The 14,285-nt window shown below is 39.0% G+C and overlaps 1 protein-coding gene across 11 annotated transcripts in view; it reads right to left on the bottom strand.

Annotated features, from left to right (window-relative positions):
* DMD (dystrophin) overlaps window positions 1–14,285 on the bottom strand; it is a 2,125,007-nt gene that overhangs the window by 708,629 nt on the left and 1,402,093 nt on the right. The window lies entirely within an intron of this gene.

The raw sequence follows: 14,285 nt of genomic DNA, 5'->3' as shown, positions 1-14,285 counted from the left end.
TTACTGTTTCCCTCTCCTCATTGAGCAGTGGGCCTACCCTGTCCTTGGTCTTCCTCTTGCTTCTAATGTATTGATAAAAAGTCTTCTTGTTTCCCTTTATTCCCATAGCTAGTTTGAGTTCATTTTGTGCCTTTGCTTTTCTCATCTTGCCTCTGCATTCCTGTGTTATTTCCCTATATTCATCCTTCGTGATCTGACCTAGTTTCCATTTTTTATATGACGCCTTTTTATTTTGTAGGTCACGCAAGATCTCAAGGGTAAGCCAAGGTGGTCTTTTGCCACATTTTCTATCTTTCCTAACCATCGGAATAACTTGCTTTTGGGCCCTTAATAGTGTCCCTTTGAAAAACTGCCAACTTTCCTCAGTTGTTTTTCCCCTCAGTCTTAATTCCCATGGGACCTTACCTATCAGCTCTCTGAGCTTACCAAAATCCGCCTTCCTGAAATCTATTGTCCCTATTCTGCCGTACTCCCTTCTACCCTTCCTTAGAATTGCAAATTCTATGATTTCATGATCACTTTCACCCAAGCTTCCTTCTACTTTCAAATTCTCAACAAGTTCCTCCCTATTTGTTAAAATCAAGTCTAGAACAGCTTCTCCCCTAGTAGTTTTTTCAACTTTTTGAAATAAAAAGTTGTCTGCAGTGCAGTCCAGGAACTTATTGGATAGTCTGTGCCCCGCGGTGTTATTTTCCCAACATATATCTGGATAGTTGAAGTCCCCCATCACCACCAAATCTTGGGCTTTGGATGATTTTGTTAGTTGTTTGAAAAAAGCCTCATCCACCTCTTCCACCTGATTAGGTGGCCTATAGTAGACTCCCAGCACGACATCACCTGTGTTTTTTACCCCTATTCTATAGCTATTATACCTATTCTATAGCTATTTACAAAATGAAAAGTTTAAATGGTCATTATTAGGTGGTTGTAACTTTTAGCCTTGTCTCACTTTTTTACTTTTGCAATTTATTAGGAAGAGCAAATTATTTGATCATCAAGGTAATCAAATATCAACAGTTTTAAATTAATTCATGTCCCTCGGCTTTAGGCCAATGGTAACTAGTCGCCTCACAGAGGTGACACACTCTGTCTCTGGAGGAAGAGAGAGAAGAAGAGAACGGCTGCCAGATGGAGCAACTTGTCAAGTAAATAATAGGCAAGACTTACTATCTGGAGCATGAAAGCATGATAGCAAATGACTGCAGGGCAAAAAAAAATAAAAGGTGGGTGGGTGGGAGCAATACAAGTAAAGTTGTAAACGAGATGCAATGTTCCAGGCTATAGTATTTGATCTAGGATTTTAGACTTTACAGAAAGGGTGTTTTGTGGGTTTTTCTCCCCTTTGTTTTTCTTTTTTTAAAAAACAAAAATTCAGTGCCAGTCAGTGGCATATGCCTTAGGGACAGAAATATGCTTGTAGACAACTGGAATTTTTGAGACTCCAGAGGCCGAAATTAAATCTTGGAGCAATAAACCGCAAGTGAACTTGGAGTTGGCACTGCAGAACATTATCAAAAGAAGTGTTATTTCTGATGAGGGCCAAACACATTGTAGCACTCGTGGGTGCTTTTGCATGTTCTCCGAACCTTACACAGATCTTTCAGCGCAGTTCAGTACTGACCTGCCATAGCCCTGCTCTTCCAAATGTTGCTGCTCTACTAAGCGGAAGTTAGTTTTGCAATATTGGAACCAATGGGGATTGTTTTTTGATGTTGCAACTGGCAAATGTTGAATAACATTTAAACTTGAATAGCAATCCCATTTTAATTTGTGATATCTGAGAGATGCAAGGCTCTGCATGTGAAATATCTTCTTTGACACCTAGCTCTCAAATATATTAAACAAAGAGGATCCAAAATAAATGACTCTAATAATGTCACAAATGTCTAATTCCAATGTCAAAGAAAAAAAACGGTCAAACTTAGTGTGAAAGTTAACAAAAATATTAATTAAAATGACAATAAATGTAACGTTCGGGAAATTTGCCAGGATGATAAAGCGAGAGATGGAAATCCTGCACTGCGCTACAGAACACAGAGAATAGCAATGCCAAGTTCCTCTCATACCACCTCTCCAGTATGCCTTTGTCCTGACCTAAACTGATTAGCTGTAGGTGTGAGAGAGTAAAATGTCTTTGTTTATTCATTTCCCTTCCCTCTCTGTCTCAGTTTCTTTGTCTGAGCATAGTATTAACTTACTTCACAGGAATCTTGTGATTTTTAATTTTTGGGGAGTTCTTTAAAGATGAAAAATACTATCTCAGAATAAGATATTAAAAATCACCAGTTCAGTGAACTTTGTGGTTGATGTGGACACTAGGAAACTAAATTTTGACTCATTTCCCACAATTTAAATAGGCAGCATATATCTAGTCCACAAAATTTATTTCCAATAATAGTTCATCATCAGCAGCATTCAGTAGCAGACTGGGAGCATGAAACCAATTTTTAAATTAAATATATTTTAACTTGAATGTTTGGCTTTTCCACTAAATAAGAATTCTAGAGCATGCTATGTTGTAGTGGTGTTGGTCCTAGGATATTATTTTCTTTCTCTCACCAACAGAAATTGGTCTAATAAAAGGCCACCCACCTTTTCTGTCTAATTCTAGAGCAGTAATTTCTGTGCTTTTCATCCCTGATACTGAATTCTAATATGGAAATAGGTCTATTTGGTTTCATATATCCTCTGAGTTATATATATAAAATCTACACGTACGCACACAAATATTTACTGGGCACAGGTGCCAACTTTTGCTTGTTGGTTGGTTGTTTTAAACTTATCAACAAATTACTCTGAAATAACTAACTAGAAGTTAAACACACACTAGACTACTGCCAAACTGGTGTGAAGGAGAAAAGAACATTGGGGAGATAAAAGTAGTATCAAGGGGGAGGGGAAAATACACAAAATGAAGCAAATGGTGTGTGGCATGTATAGCAGAGTAAACCAATTAGTTTGTTGAATGGAAGAGGAAGAAAACAGAAAGGACCAGAATTCACAGCAGTGTTCCTGTCAGGTGGCACTAAAGGAGTGGAATTTGGTTATATCCTGGAATTCCCTTAATGTGGGGGAGTCCCAGTGGATGCAAAGCAGGTGTACTGAAAGTCACGAGACACACACCTCTCTTGAACCATGCTGCCATTTCAACCATCCACCATGCTTTGATAAAATATGTATATTCTGCTATGGAAAAATTCAAACCTCTTGAGAGTAAAATTATTGCACTTGAGAGTGTCTTAAAAATATTAAAGAGATGTCATACCTCTTAGCAGAGGCAACAGTTGGCATGATTCCCCCCCTCCCCCCTGTTACCTTTTTTGGAGTCTGCTATATCCTTTTTATTTAATGTTTAAAACTTTTCCAAAGCACAAAGCTGAAGGAAATGTTTTTACTTTCTGATTCCACATTGTCAATGGCTGCTCTATTTTAAATCTGTATCAAAAGATTCAATTTTACTATCTGTACGGACAATATGTAATTCTTCCAGCATAATCAGTTTTTCAAGACTGCTCTAATGAATATTTACATTATGCATAAAATATACACACACAGTTTTCAGAATCCAAATAAAAAATAATTAGATTCCATGAGCTCTTTTCATTTATGTTACTTAGGGACAGTATGTAGTAATCTATTTAATTAGTTGGGAGTCGCAGATGCTCAACACTTCTCAAAATTTGTCTTTTGTCTGCTAAAACATTAATTCTATCATAAAACACTCCTTATGTTAACTGGAACGGCTAATCATATACAGGAAGTTATAACTCTATGGATGTTTGTGACTTCTAAACTAAAGAACAAGTTACATTATAGCAATTACTTTTAGGATGACAGAACCAAGTGCATGTAATTCTATATTAATATTATCTTACACTTATAGACCACCTTAGTTCCCAAGATCTCTAAAGGGCTTTACAGATAACAGATTGCTTATTTCATTCACCATTGAAATGTAGCCACTTTGCATGACGAAAGACAACAACCAAACTATAATAGAGATGCACAGATATTAATACCCAGAAACTGCAAAGGGATTATTAGGTAGGTAGAATGCAATTACCTGAGTTGGAAGTTGGCCAAGACATTGGAGGTAACACTTCTACTCTTGATTTTGTTTTGTTTGGGGTTTTTTAAGTTTCTTGGAATTTTTAATTATCCCTAGCGACGAAGACCTGGATTTTAAATGGCACCTGTAACAATACTTCCAGCTGTATAGCATCATGTAGGATCATTCAGAGACACTAGTTTGGAGCCAATTCAAATGGAAAAGTGTTGCTTACTGAGTCACCAACCAGGTTTTTACAGCACCCAAGTGTTTTTGGCATCGATCTCTCTGCCAAGGAAGGATAGTTTACAATAATAAATTATCAAATGCTTTATCCAATCTAGTCTGTAGTGATGGTACTACCACCATTTCCACTGGGAGACTTCCTTAGCCTAATCCATTTCTGTTAAGAACATTTTCCCTGCTACCGAGCATATATTTGTCCTAACTTTTCCCTATTTTGGCTAAAAATCTCTCTACTTTCTTGGTTTGTACACTGTACATTTGTACATTGCATCACATTTCTTCCCAACTGCCCTGTGCTATGAATCATAGCTTAACCAAGGTGTATACAGTTTTCCTCATAAAAGAAAATTCCTCAAGACCTCATCATTTTTATTGCTCTTCTCTTAACCTCCCTCAATTTGGCAATATGTTTCTAGTAAACTCGTGCCCAGAAATGAATGCATACCCCAAGCATCTATAAGAAGGGAGTATTACACTGTAATTGCAAAATGAACACACTGCAGATGTAGTACAAAATTATTCTGACCCTATCTGTAGCCATATAATATTGAAAAGCCTTGCTTCTTGTCAAAAGCTCTCACCCTTTTGTCTTCTACAACTTTACCCATTTCTGGGTTTATCTCATTTTGTTTCTTTCTCTTCATGTTTTTAAATGACATATGGCCCTTGGTATTATTTCACCGATTGACGTGGATTTGAAACATTTACCCATTTTAAAATCATAGGCAAATATAATTTATGTGCTCTCTCTCCAGTCTTATGAATAAAGAAATTAAAACTGGATCAAATCCAATCTCTAGTGGTACCATTCTATGTATCTTCCATACACAGTTAGTCTCTAAGGTGCCACAAGTACTCCTGTTCTTTTTGCGGATACACACAGCTGCTACTCTGAAATCTGTCATTACGCAAGGCACTGAATTTAGCCATATAGAGTGGAAATCCATCAACTTCATGAAAAAACTCGCACAGATACAGACAGACATCATCTTCCTTTCCAAATGCAAACAGATGGACATCACACCAAAAGGACTGAAAGTAAAAAATCCCTTACAATCAACATACCACACAGACTATGCTGACAGATTGTGCCACACACTCTCAAAGAAACTGTGGAACCACCTGATCAACATCCTATACAGCAAACAGGAAAGGATTACAAATGAGCTCTCAAAACTGGATACTCTCATAAAAAAACAACCTTTCACACAAACTTCCTTGTGGCTGGACTTTACAAAAACTAGACAAGCCATTTACAATACACACTTTGCTTCTCTACAAAAGAAAAAGGATATTAAACTATCTAAACTACTACATGCCAAAAGGGGCCACAACAGTGGTTCCTTTAACCCACCCAGCAATATTGTTAATCTATCCAGCTATACTCGTAGCTCAGCAGAAGAAACTGTCCTATCTCAGGGCCTCTCCTTCGGCCCCTCCACCCCCACGAACAAGATACAGTTCTGTTGTGACCTAGAATCCTATTTTTGACGTCTCTGACTCAAGGAATATTTCCAAAAAACCTCTGAACAACATACTAAGCCACAGAAAACTTCCTACCAACACTACAAATAGAAGGATTCTGGGTGGACTCCTCCTGAAGGTCCAAACAACAGACTGGACCTCTACATAGAGTGCTTCCACCGATGTGCATGGGCTGAAATTGTGGAAAAACAGCACTACTTGCCCCATAACCTCAGCTATGCAGAACACAATGCCATCCAGAGCCTCAGAAACAACTCTGACATCACAATGAAAAAGGCTGACAAAGGAGGTGCTGTTGTCATCATGAATAGGTCGGAATATGAACAAGAGGCTGCTAGGCAGCTCTCCACCACCACATTGTACATGCCATTACCCTCTGATCCCACTGAGGGTTACCAAAAGAAACTACACCATCTACTCAAGAAACTCCCTGAAAAAGTACAAGAACAAATCTGCACAGACACACCGCTAGAACCCTGACCAGGGGTATTCTAACTGCTACCCAAGATCCATAAACCTGGAAATCCTGGACGACCCATCATCTCAGGCATTGGCACCCTGATAGCAGGATTGTCTGGCTATGTAGACTCCCTCCTCAGGCCCTACGCTACCAGCACTCCTAGCTATCTTTGAGACACCACTGACTTCCTGAGGAAACTACAATCCATTAGTGATCTTCCTGAAAACACCATCCTGGCCACTATGGATGAGAAGCCCTCTACACCAACATTCCACACAAAGATGGACTACAAGCCATCAGGAACAGTATCCCCAATAATGTCATGGCAAACCTGGTGGCTGAACTTTGTAACTTTGTTCTCACCCATAACTATTTCACATTTGGGGACAATGTGTACCTTCAAATCAGCGGCACTGCTATGGGTACCTGCATGGCCCCACAGTATGCCAACATTTTAATGGCTGACTTAGAACAACACTTCCTCAGCTCCTGTCCCCTAACGCTCCTACTCGCGCTACATTGATGACATCTTCATCACCTGGACCCATGGAAAAGAAGCCCTTGAGGAATTCCACCATGATTTCAACAATTTCTATCCCACCATCAACCTCAGCCTGGATCAGTCCACATAAGAGATCCACTTCCTAGACACTACAGTACTAATAAACAATGGCCACATAAACACCAACCTATACCAGAAACCTACTGACTGCTATAGTTACCTACATACCTCCAGCTTTCATCCAGACCACACCACTCAATCCATTGTCTACAGCCAAGCTCTACAATACAATCGCATTTGCTCCAACCCCTCAGACAGAGACAAACACCTACAAGATCTCTATGAAACGTTCTTACAACTACAATACCCACGTGCTGAAATGAAGAAACAAACTGACAGAGCCAGAAGAGTACCCAGAAGTCATCCACTACAGGACAGGCCCAACAAAGAAAGTAACAGAACGTCCCTAGCCATCACCTATAGCCCCCAACTAAAACCTCTCCAGCGCATCATCAAAGATCTACAGCCTATCCTGAAAGATGATCCCTCACTCTCCCAGATCCTGGGAGACAGGCCAGTCCTTGCTTACAGACAGCGCCCAAACCAGAAGCAAATACTCACCAGCAACCCCATACCACACAACAAAAACACTAACTCAGGAACCTATCCTTGCAACAAAGCCCGTTGCCAACTCTGTCCACATATATATCCAGGGGATACCATCATAGGACCTAATCACATCAGCCACACTCTCAGAGGCTCGTTCACCTGCACATCCACCAGTATGATATATGCCATCATTTGCCAGCAATGCCCCTCTGCCATGTACATTGGCCAAACTGGACAGTCTCTACATAAAAGAATAAATGGACAAAAATCAGATGTTAGATGAGAATTAGAACATTGAAAAAACAGGCAGAGAACATTTCAAACTCCCTGGCCACTCAATTACAGACCTGAAAGTCGCAATATTACAATAAAAAAACTTCAAAAACAGATTTCAGTAAGAGACCGCTGAATTGGAATTAATTTGCAAATTGGACACCATTAAATTAGGCTTGAATTAAGACTGGGAGTGGATGGGCCATTACGCAAAGTAAAACTATTTCCCCATGCTTATTCCCCCCCACCAGCCCTACAGTTCCTCACATCATCTTGTCAATTGCTGGAAATGGGCCATTTTCATTACCACTATAAACAGTTCTTTTTCTCTCCTGGTAATAATAGCTCACCTTAACTGATCACTCCTTATAGTATGTATTGTAACGCCCATTGTTTCATGTTCTCTGTGTATATCTATATCTATATCTTCCTACTGTATTTTCCACTGCATGCATCTGATGAAGTGGGCTGTAGCCCATGAAAGCTTCTACTCAAATAAATTTGTTAGTCTCTAAGATGCCACAAGTACTCTTGTTCTTTTTGCAGATACAGACTAACATGGCTGCTACTCTGAAACCTGTCATTGTCCTGACAACATTGTTTTTTTGTTAGTTTTTTTGTACACATTCATATTCTTTTCCAATGACATGTCTATTTATTTGTCAGTTACTGTTTTGAGAAACAGTATCAAATGCTTTGTTAAAAATAAAAATATATTACATCTCCTACTTTCCTCATCATCCACTAAGTTGGTACCAGTATCATGGTGAGATGTAAATTCATTGGGAATCACATCAAGTGCTTAAAGGGTCTACCTGCACACAGTGGAGAGTGTTCATGAACATTTTTGCGGAAATATGTAGCCAGAAGAGAATAGCAGCTCTGGACTTGTGCTGGCGCCTCATCACTATCTTTGCACTCCCAACACTATTCTGGTGTTTGCTCTTTATTTTCTAAACCAACTGTTTATTATATATCTAGCATTTGCTGCTACAGGGATTTCTGGGAGAAGAGAAAGAGGACATTAGATTCCTTGATACCTGTTTTTTTTTTTTAGATATTTGGTGAAATTGTATTGAGAATCTAATGAACAATCAAAACAGTAATATGAAAGTTCAGGGGAAATATTTACTGAGAGATCAAGGAATCTCCCCCCTCTCTTTTTCTATACAATATGCAAATATAATCTCTCACTCATTTATGTAAGAACCTTTAAACAAAATAATGAAACTACAAAATATCACACAGACCCTGGAGAAGCCAATTATGACTAGTAAACAATGGCAAGTTTAGCTACAGTACCACATGCATATGCATTTCAAATTGAAATCAGTGTGATTCCTTTTCTAATTAATTACTCTAAGAAATCTGTGCATACTTACCTCTGCGTATTTGCCCAACATTCATAAACAAAGAAAATAAAATTAAATATGTATACATCATTTTGTTCTGGAAGGTAAAAGAAATATCTTTTAAAAAAATCAGTAATTTAGCTGTACTGCAACATCTTCATCTATGAGACGATTTTTGATTTTTAAAGAGAAGTTAATAACAGGTTTCAACATATTGAGAGCTCAGGTAAAAGACTCATCAGAGGTAGTCTTTTATTGTAGCTAAAGCAATACTATAATGAACGTTTAGTATAAAAATATGAAAAATAGAACAGCTAATTTACAGTAATCATATCATTTTAGAGTTAGAGCATAAAAGCTTTTGTTTGTATATCTCAGGAAAACCAAACACTTTATATATTCAAAAGCACCCTCCTAAATAGACCTAGCTGCTGTACTATTCTTTGCATAGTTATTTCAAACTAACTTGAGCTCAAAATAGATACCAGGTAGGTTCAAGCTTGTTACAAGTGCAAATCATTTGAAATTAAAATAAGAAGAAATGTTCTTCAGCTCAACAGAACAATTTTTTTTGTTGTCGGTGGTAGTTTTTTTTGTTTTTTTTTTAATGTCAAAATCTAGCAATTAAAAATATAAATAGATTACTTTTGAAACAGATAGACATTCCATTTTCCATCAAGTATGCTCGATGATGCTGGGTCATCAATCCTCCTTTTCCAAATCATCCAACTATAAGACTTATTCTGAAATTAAGTATAACACATGTACTCTCTGATTCACTGTGTAAGTATAGGTGTGCCACAAACATTAAAAAGGCACACATTCTCTCTGAAACAAAAAGTTTTGCAGTTCTTTAACCAATAAGAATGTAACTGAATCCGCAATCTGCTAAGCACAGTATGTCGCTTTTTTCGATCCAACCATAGAGTGGTTAATACAGGCTTAACAAAAATCTCAATGTTTTCATCACCCTTTTGATTGTTAAGAAGCTTTAATTTGAAGACAAAAATTTGAATATTAAATAAACTTTCAATTATGTTCATACTTCTTAGAGAGACAGATATTCCAAAAAACAACAAAAAACATATTGAGTTGGGGTGCAATTTTTTTTGTTGTTGTTGAGGTTTTGGGTCTTTCTATTTTTTGAAAATGAAATTTTTACAACACTGAATAATAAACATTGCTATGTTTTAATACACACAGATGTTCTTAGGCCATGTCTACACTATGGGCACTACAGTGGCACAGCTACTGTGCTGCAGCTATCCTGCTGTGGTGCTATAATGTAGTTGCCTCCAATAGTGACAGAAAGACAACACTGTAGGTTGTCACAGTTCAGGGCAACTGCAGCAATATTCCCTCCTCATGGCCCGGCAAGGGTACCAACTCAGAAGCTTCCAGCTCCCCCGTTGCCTCCGATCTTAGGCAGATACCTTCATCTCTCTCCTCCCTGACCGGGATATTTCCAGCCAGCAAGTGTCCTGCCTACACTGTGAATTCCATGGAAAAGTCCAACTGTCTAAGCAGGCCAGTGTCTTGGCTTTGCTTTGTTATGCTATGAACAGAGTAATTATTCACTGTTTTAAGTTACCACACAGCTCTTTCTACGAAAGCACATTTATTCTTAAGGTAGAAACATTACAGAGACAACATATTAATGACAATAATAAAAAACTTAGGCCATGGCTACACTGGCGCTTTACAGCGCTGCAACTTTCGTGCTCAGGGGTGTGAAAAAAACACACCCCTGAGTGCTGCAAGATACAGCGCTGTAAAGCCTCAGTGTAATCAGTGCCGCAGCGCTGGGAGCCGCAAGCTACACCCGTAAGGGATGTGGTTTACGTGCAGCGCTGGGAGAGCTCTCTCCCAGCGCTGGCACTGCGACCACACTCACACTTCAAAGCGCTGCTGCGGCAGCGCTTTGAAATGTCAAGTGTAGCCATACCCTTACACACATGCTGCTAATAAGCTTACCACAGATCACTCCCTTCCCTCTTCTCCACAAAGGCGCTGGTTGGTAACAGTCCTTCCAACCCTTCCCTAAGGACTGGGTCCTTCCTCTTGGACAGAAGGTCCTATCCATTTGCTGGATTAGAATGAAGGCTCTGAGTCAGTTTAAACTCAGGCTATTTATACCAAAGCCCTTTCTTTGTCTCTTGGTTCTTTACAGAATTCAGCTGGACCCAGTATATGCAGCCCCCACCCCCACTCTGGAGGTGTTACAACCTGAGTGAATTTTATTAATCACCCCCAGTTACCCTCCCATATGGAATTACATACAAGCCCAGGCCCACAACGATACACAACATGAATACAGTAAGATCTCCCAAAGATATTAAAGGAAAATGCTATATCTGTCACATCTCCCCAAGCAGCAGTAGCTAGACTGATGGAAGAATTCTTCCATAGACCTAATTGTGTCTATATTGGGGGTGTGATCGGCTTAACTATAATGCTCAGGAATGTGAATTTTTCACACCCCTGAACACTTTAGCTATGTTGACCTAACTTTTAGGTGTAGATCCGGCCTTAGTTTATACTATGTCTAAGTAATTAAACAAGGTGGGTTTTTTTGTTTGTTTTAAATAAAAGATACTTTATAGTCTGAGAACTGAAGTAAAACTGCAGAATGCACACATTATTATGTCATCATGACAAACATGCAGGTGCTCTTCCATATTTGATAACATTGTGCATTGGCCTGACATTGCAATAGTGTTTTCTGTATGCATATTTTGGTTTAAGTGCTTCTCAATGGAGGACTGTCTGGGATGGATCAGGCAGAAAGGAGGAGGTGGCTGAAGATGGTCTGATAACAGCTTCCACTTTAGGATAGTTAAGGGACAATGCCTGAACAATCAGCTCTAATGACTCTCTTGTTCCTCAAGCCAGCATACAGAACAGGTTTGACCAGGAAGGACCAAAACCCAACAGCACATGGGGAAAACTCCTGGAGAATAAAGAACACTTACAGGGTTTGAAAAGACTGTCTTGAGGGTGCAGACTGAGACACACCCAAAGGGTATGTCTACACTGCAGCTGGGAGGCGTAATGCACATACACACTAGCTATGCTCAAGCCACCCTGTGAAAAATAGCAGTATGGCTAGCTACCAAAATACAGCCTATCTGAGATCCTAAATACATACTCACCTTGGTAGTCTAAGCCACCACTTGTACTGCTGCAGCCAGATTGCTATTTTGAGTGCACTAGTTGGAGCAAAGCTACAGCATGTATGTCTACCCAAGCTGAGAATTACACCTCGCATCTGCAATATAGTCATATCCAAAACACAGGAACTGGCAGGGGTTCCTGAAGAAGACTGGGATATAGTACTTTAGGTAAGATAGACATGTGATCCTGTTGTTGTTGTTTTGGTTTGGTGTGGTTTTTTTTCATCTAATGCTTTGTTCTCACTGCTGAACAGAGATATTTTGCTTTAAGAGGCTGTTGGTCAATTTATCCCTGGTCACTTGTCCCTGAAGAGAGGAAATGCAAGTGCCCAAAACCCAGTCAGACTCACAGGATGGTAAGAGGTAGATATACACAGGTCCCAGTTTTAGAGTAGGGTGCTAGCCAGGGACAGGTAAGGGCAGGGAGCCCAAGACCTGAGCTGGATGCACTCAGAGAGACCAAAAAGGGGACAAAAGTCCAGCTAGTCCTGCAACTGTGACAGTCACTGATGACATTACACTAACGGACAAGAATTCCTATCAGTTTGAGACAGTACTCTCTTTTCTCACTATACTTAAATGCCTTTTTTCCTGTTCAGTTCACTGGGACTTTTTGTACTTAAAATTACCCAACTGGTTAGCTAGAAAAACCTGGAACAAGTGTATTACTGCTTTGTCTGGTTACTGCAATGTAGCTCATTTAGGGAATAGGACTGTGTTATTTTCAGGTAGCAGACTGTTGATCCTATTAGTCTTTACTGAAGAGAACGTGCAAGGAAATTCAATAATTCAATGTACCACAGAAAGAGCCTGAAGCCAAAGTGACATTCAGATACACATTTGTAGCTCTGAAATAAAAGAGATGGAGATGCAAGTGCTGTATTTCCACTGACCAGAACTGGGACAGAATGCACATTCTTGGTCAAAGCCAAACCCCAAACCTCCTTTTACGTGCTGCAGCAGCAGCATACAGAGCTATTAACATGACATTATTGTTTCCTTAGTGTTTGCACTTACATAAGAGGCAAGGGCTTGGAAATACAGCTGGGTTTCAGTGGTGCAAAAGAATAGTTTCTAGTGTGATAAATAAAGGCCAAGCTCTCCCTGGTGTAACAAGAAACATTAGCATCAACACCTGGAAACACAACGGAAAGAACCATTTAAAGGCATCCAACTGCAGCAGCTTACTCTTGGCGTTCTCATCTTTTAATGAATTCCAAGGGAGAGTTTAATGATAATTAAAGTCAACAATAACCTTTCAGGATTCCCACCTCACTCCCTTTTGGATGTGAACATCTTTACAGTTCCTCCCTCTCCACAATTCTAAACTGAAAAAGGGTAGTCCTTCGGGTAACAATGAGACATTTAAGAGGTGAACAAACTGTTGCAGCCTATTGGTCTTCCTCCTAAGTACCGCACTCAACATTGTACCTTATTCATGAGATGCTCATTTCTGAAAAACAATGCATGAATGAAGATTGGCAACAAACCTACTGTATTTGAAATAAGCACTGGTAGATTATTTTTGCTCCTACATTTAAGTTTAGAAAAAACAAACTTTTATAAAATCCAATATCAATAGAAATGTTTGAGGTTTTTTTTTTTTAATTCAAAGAGGAAATCCTTTCTTGTAAAAGGAAAAACAGTCTCCCTGTAATATTTGTAACTCAAATACTGCAGCATCATGTTAGTGCAGGAGAATGAAAAACTGACTGTACACTGCCTATAATGACAGTTAAACTGACTAATCCATTCTCTTTATCGAAGCTGAGCGAAATGCCAAAAGTAAACAGATATCAGACATGGTAAAAAGTAAATAATATTGTTTAAATGATTCCCTAAAATGTCATTAGTCCCACAGTTACAGAAACCTTTTTTAATATATAATTTTAATGACACACTATCAGGCAAAAAGTTACTTTAAAATGCTTGTTAAAATGTGAGCTCAGGTGTTAATTACCTATGGAAAATCATCGTTCTATTGTTCGGCTTTTCTAAAAATAACATCATATTTTTGGTGGTTTTTAAACATTAGCTGTGGGAATTATGAAGACATTTGTTTATGTGGGTGGGAGGGGATGAAGGAGACTGGGCAGAAACAAAGAATTGGACAAGTAAAGAAGGATGTTGTGTTTAA

Source organism: Gopherus flavomarginatus, chromosome 1 (assembly GCF_025201925.1).
Source record: "Gopherus flavomarginatus isolate rGopFla2 chromosome 1, rGopFla2.mat.asm, whole genome shotgun sequence".
Taxonomy (NCBI): domain Eukaryota; kingdom Metazoa; phylum Chordata; order Testudines; family Testudinidae; genus Gopherus; species Gopherus flavomarginatus.
This window is presented reverse-complemented; position numbering and strand designations above follow the sequence as displayed.